The sequence below is a fragment of the Taudactylus pleione genome, unplaced genomic scaffold (genome assembly GCF_031769625.1).
Source record: "Taudactylus pleione unplaced genomic scaffold, aTauple2 ptg000629l, whole genome shotgun sequence".
NCBI classification, from domain to species: Eukaryota; Metazoa; Chordata; class Amphibia; order Anura; family Myobatrachidae; genus Taudactylus; species Taudactylus pleione.
In genome coordinates this window covers 1,904,596-1,911,085 of record NW_028285031.1, presented here as the reverse complement: position 1 = coordinate 1,911,085, position 6,490 = coordinate 1,904,596, and the positions used below count along the sequence as shown (strand labels likewise).

General features: G+C 45.0%; 1 pseudogene; it reads right to left on the bottom strand.

Moving 5' to 3' along the window:
- Positions 1-2,574: 2,574 nt before the first annotated feature.
- LOC148479217 (5S ribosomal RNA) lies at positions 2,575-2,694 on the bottom strand (annotated as a pseudogene).
- Between the last annotated feature and the right edge of the window lie 3,796 nt (positions 2,695-6,490).

Sequence of the window (6,490 nt, the reverse complement as noted above, 5' to 3'; positions counted from 1 at the left end):
GGGGACTAAATGCCGCCTGTCTGTATCCTGACATGAGAAGCCCAACGGGGGACTTCAAATAGGCATCAAAATACCAACGCCTATCTGAATCCCAACGCTGGAACACCAAAGGACGACAGCCCGAATGAGGTAAGACTGGGGCATCCTTAGTGTTAGCCGCGGGGGGAGGGTTAAGGTTAGGCATCCCCGGGGGAAGGTTTAGGGTTAGGCACCACCCCGGGAGCTTTAGGGTTAGGAACCCATAAGGGATTAGGGAACTTAACAGCTGGCGAAGGGATCTCCTGCTGTCGGGCTTCTCATGGCGGGATTTGAACCGCCAGTATTACATACTGATTCCAAAAACACAAATATACTAGCAGTGGTAAGTAAAAGGATACATTATGCTAATGTTGATGCTTAGGATGTTTAGAATAACAGCTATGGAATACAATGGGTCATGCATTTATAATTTTATATATTTGTAATAATTTATATATCTGCAGTTTTTGTAGGCTTTACACTGTTTTGAGGTGCATAGGGCAGGAGTACTAGGCATTGCTTTTGCGATGCGGTACATCTTGCCTGTCTTCAGGGTACATACCGCGGTTGATTACCACATTATGTACCGGGAAAATCGCAAAAGGCAGCTCTCTCGATAAGAGCTGTCCTTTGCGATGGCTCCGGAAAGAGGGACTTCTGGTTTTAACAGCCCAGCGCATGCGCAGAAGGCTGCGGGTCGTGGGGGGTTATAGGAGGGATCCGATTAGATCCCTCTCAGGAGAGGCATCCCGAAAAGAAGCCTATAGGCTTCTATTCAGTAACGCCACCTCAAGATAGTGTTACCCATCGTGACAAAGCTTAGTACATATGGGGTATGTGGTAAAACCCCTAAAAACTGAATTATTGAGGGTTTTACTGCATTTTGCCCTTTAGTTCATCCCGCCTATAGTCACTTGTCCACTTCTGTTACAAAGGGTCAGCTGATGTGGTGGAATGAGGTAATAACTCGGGGACAGAGTGTGCGGGCCAGGTGGAACGCAAGCGGATGGTTTACCTGGTTACTGCCATGGTGGTTACCGGAAGTCTGCCTATTGGAGGTTTTCCAGGAAGCTGCATACCGAAGCAGTGGTGGGCTTTCTGCATGTGGGGTACATATGTGGGTGAGTGTTATGTTATTTTGTTTGTATCGCTTGTATGGTCCTGACGACGGAGAAACGTGGATGTTCTATAATGCAAGATATGTTTGTTTGCATATAACATGTCTCCTAGTGCCGTATTGTTAATCGGGCACAGGAGCAATTGTGACTTTGAGCATGTGTGGCGCCAGTTTTGTGGATTCTTTCCATATATATATAATATATATATATATATATATATATATATATATATATATATATATATTAGGGATGTGCAGGCTCGGTTCTACTCGGTTCCGTTCGGATTTTTTTTACCGAATCTTATTGGGTATCAGCTGTCACGAGTTTTGGATAGCCAATAAGATTCGGTAAAAAAAAACGAACGGAACCGAGTAGAACCGAGCCTGCACATCCCTAATATATATATATATATATATATATATATATATATATATATATATATATAATATATATATATATATATATATATATATATAAAGTCACTGGAGCCGGCACTCCACATTACCAAATTATACTTGCCCAGGTGCCATCTGAGGTGAAAAAACCTGATGTATGGATATGTAGAAGGCAGCGGCACTCACAGGACTTGGTAAATAAGACTCAGGTACACAAACGGTGTATACGTTTCGACGTTTCAGTCGGTGAGGACTTTTATCAAGAATACAGCAGTGATACAAAGTACATACCTTTATAGGACTGTGTAACAGTGGTAAAGTGCTTTCCGCGCCCCTCATGTTGGTCGCCGAGTGAATGACGTCATCAGCGTGCGGCCGGACCGCCACGTTGCACGTGACATCGGGCGTGTCACACTAGGAAGGATGACGCCCACCCACCGGCAGACACAATAGGGCAGGAGGCGGAGTGTATGCAAATGGTCACCAAGGAGACAATATAAACATCAACATGATGAACAAGTGAAATCCAGCAATATGATAAGTGCATCAAAGTACACCAGATACCAACTAGTGTAAGTATTGAAACTACATACAAATAAATAAGGGTGAACATATACATAAGTGCTAACAAGACATAACTAATACGACATATAACATACAAACTGCAGTAGTCATCTGGTCCATAATGTAAAAGGAATAGCGCAGCACAATTTAAGATGATGCAATGAATAACAGGACTAGATATAACAATGGTCCCGCAACAAGGTTGGATCAATCCAATAAAGCCCGGAGGTAAAAGAAGAAGAATAAATACTGTACAATGTACAGGTGCCACATGTATTACGGAGATGCATATAAAGAACCTTGCACATATAAATAAATGTGTATACATGTAGGATAATATGGTAGGGCAATGGTGCAGCCCTATAAAGGAAATAGCCTGTAATGAGCAAAGGACCTCTCCACATAAAGTGTGAAAAAGACCTAAATGACCGACAGAGGTAGGGAGAGGCAAAAGTTGGAAAGGAATTCAACCTGTATATGATTTACAAAACCTGGTATTCCAAGGGAGTTGCCCACCCTAGTACTGACCAGGCCAAACACTGATTCGCTTCCAAGATCGGACGGGATCGGGCTTATCCAGTGTGAGTATGTTAGTAAACCTAGAAAGAATAGCCAACAGCCTCTCCGACAGTCATGACCTCTAAAGTGGGTCATAGATCACACACATAGGGTGGAACCTAGGTCCAAAGACAAAAATAGGCTTAGAAGAACCAATCAAAAGGTTAAAACAAGAAATATTAATATCCAACAACATATAGTTATATACTTCTCAAACATCAAAAGGCAAGTTATCAGAAAAATATCAAAAGCCTATCAGAAAAATATGACTGAACATTACTTGTTCATCATGTTGATGTTTATATTGTCTCCTTGGTGACCATTTGCATACACTCCGCCTCCTGCCCTATTGTGTCTGCCGGTGGGTGGGCGTCATCCTTCCTAGCGTGACACGCCCGATGTCACGTGCAACGTGACGGTCCGGCCGCACGCTGATGACGTCATTCACCCGGCGACCAACATGAGGGGCGCGGAAAGCACTTTACCACTGTTACACAGTCCTATAAAGGTATGTACTTTGTATCACTGCTGTATTCTTGATAAAAGTCCTCACCGACTGAAACGTCGAAACGTATACACCGTTTGTGTACCTGAGTCTTATTTACCAAGTCCTGTGAGTGCCGCTGCCTTCTACATATCTATCTATATATATATATATATATATATATATACATAATTACATATATATATATATAATGTCTATGTGTGTGTTTATGTGTATATATATGTAACCCTGGTTAGGGTTACGGAGATAATTCATATATACAATTGAAACAGGTATATATTTTCATTCATCTATTTACAGCAAAATGCCATTTATGAGGTAAATGTTAAATATACTGTAGGGATAGATGTGATGTGATGTAAATATAAGTAAATATGTGGAAATGTATGTACCCTGTGCATGTTGGATATCTGTGATGTCGGTGGACTTTGGTGCTTCATGCTGCAGATATACATTTCACAGACATTGGTGATAGTTGCAGAAGGGGGCGGAGTAATATAGATGGGAGTGAATCGGTTCCTGTCAGGAAAAGAGGATCCGGTGAGAGATAGGACATATAACAGCTGTTAGCAGCAGTTGAAGGGCAGTCTCCTGATCCCTCCCTCCAGTGCCTGCCCTCCTGTGACCCGGGCAGCCAGTGAGCAGCGATATGCTGCCGGGCACAGGGGGGCAGAGCCAGAGAGGGAGCCCAGCCGGAGCTGGGGAAGAAGGTGGGACAGTGGCACCCACCCTGTCTTGCCGATGATGCCAGAGAGGTGGCGTCGCGGGAGTTGGACTCGCACCGATCTCGGTGATCGCTGGTGAAAGGAGGCGGCTGGCTCAGACAGCAGGCCAATGGTCGCAGTGGGACTGCCGGCATTATGGAGCAGGCAAATCAGCCTGAATTCAGGCTGACTGCAGAGGCTGAAGCAAGCAGCAGCTCCCACTACAAAGGACAGCCCGGAGGCTGTGTCTTTATACCGCAGGGGTGTGAGTACAAATACAAGCACCACACTCACAATAATCACCAGCTGCCCTTCAAACATTGCTCAAAGGCTTAATTTCTGCCTAATCATATAACAGACTTACTAGCAAGCTGAGGCAGCAAAGAGGAGGGACCAAAAGGGATAGATAACTCAATATCTATTACAGACTGGGACTTAGAAAAAAAAAAGCTCTTCCCTCAGGGAATGCAGAAGGAATTCGCAGCCTGAGGCAGATGTAAGTCAGGGGGAGATGGTGTATTCATCTACTATCTAACATAGTGCCAGTTACACTTATAATCCACAGCACACAGCACCAAACTTGTTTTTTTTGCATTGGCAGGACTGCTGTATAAATATCATTATTTTGGAGTATGAATAGTTATGTTCATTGTGACTGTGATGGAATAACTCCACAGGACTATATTTGTTGATATTGCAAGGCTTATAGACTTACCAATGTACCAGCATAAGCACATTATATGGACTTACCTATATTGTGGAGGGGAGTCCAGTTATACTAATCTATGGCATGACAAAGTCTATTATACGACCAAGGAAAAGTGAAGGCTTGCTAGAGGAAAAGCCCCATAAGGATAATTAACAAAGACAATATCTACACTTCAGAAACTGAACCGGGACTATAAACTCTGGATTGGAACTATTTATAAATATAGTCTCCTAACTAATGTTATAACATTGTTTAAGTTTAAGGGTTTTGTATATTAAGCAATGTATTGATGTAATACATGGAGTTGTTTAATCTCTGTATATTAACAGCAGTTTATATGCAAAGTACAAGTGAAGATCCTTTACTTATATTCCTTATAAAAGTAACTTTAATGTTTTTTTAACTACTGTGTGTTTACTTACCTGGAGTGATTACAGTGGGAGTTCCATTACTGCAGAATCCGTGGAAGGAGAAGACATTGATGGTAAATGTGAAGTGAAATGATACAGTATTGTATTGTGGTTACGCATTATCTATGCACCACACTATATATTCTATCACTGGGTTTTCCCTGGTAAGCCCTTTTGACATTTAAAATAATTAACCTGGGTGGAGGCACTGACAATGGGGATGTACACCACTTAGATGAATGCTAAGGGTGGGTACATTAGGAGTAACACAGGTGTTAGTAACCTGGTGACCCTTTAATGGTAAAAGGGGGGGTTACATTTGGAGGCGCACTGCTGAGATGCGAGTTATAAACTCAGGTGCAGGGCAGGGGCAGATTTAGCTTATTAGCCAACAGGGCTTAAGTTTCAGGAAGGAGGCCTGTGAAAGGCGTAGTCGCTCCAGGGAGGAGTTGAGTATTATATGGGGATCTTACAGACCCTATAGAGATAATGGATGAAGATGCAGGGTGAAGAATTTGAGTAGATGATGTCACACGCCGGCCTGGAGACCCCAGAATCAGACCCCGTCGCTTACTTGTGCGGGCGCTGACCCGCGCTGTCTTCCGGCTCCCGCGCTGTACGCTCCTTCCTCTTCTCCCAAGGCAGTCTCCGCTGTTGTCCTCTGGAGGGTCCCGCTGCTGTGCTGCTCCCACGCCGGCTCCTGCTCACCGCTGGTCCCCGCTGACTACCTCCAGGAAGCGCTGTCCTCCGGTCCATGGGCGCGGCCATCTTGGATTGCCCATGTGACCCAACTACCACCAATGAGGAGCCTTCTCCTTCTCTCTCAGCCTGTCAGCTCCCAGTGTCCACTATAAAAGGATCCCCAATGCTCACACAAGTTGCCAGTGCAACTAGTTTCTTAGTTTAGCTAAGTAGCCTTCCCACTGCACTCCAGCCGCTCTACGTAGCCACTCAGCTACCAACATCTACCCACGGCTATCCAGCCGCTCTACGTAGCCACTCAGCTACCAACGTCTACCCACGGCTAACCAGCCGCTCCACGTAGCCACTCAGCTACCAACATCTACCCACGGCTATCCAGCCGCTCCACGTAGCCACTCAGCTACCAACATCTACCCACGGCTATCCAGCCGGTCCACGTAGCCACTCAGCTACCAACGTCTACCCTAGGCTATCCAGCCGCTCCACGTAGCTTCCTAGCTATCTCGTTACTGCCGCATTCCTCAAACTCCGGTCAGTTCGCTGCACCCTCTCATGCGGAGAAACTTCATTAAGCCAAGCCTCCTCCAGCGAGCGTCTGCGCCAAGTAATACAGATCCAAGGCCCAGTCCGGGAACACAGCTCCTAAATTCCACGCTTGTGACAGTTTGCACTGGCCAGATGGACTCGGCAAGTGGTCAAGGATCTGGGATAGAAGCCTCGCAGGATGTACTATCCCGTCTGGAAAGACAGGAGACCTCTCAGGCTCAGCTGATCCAATTTATCCAAGATATGTCGTCACGTCTGGAC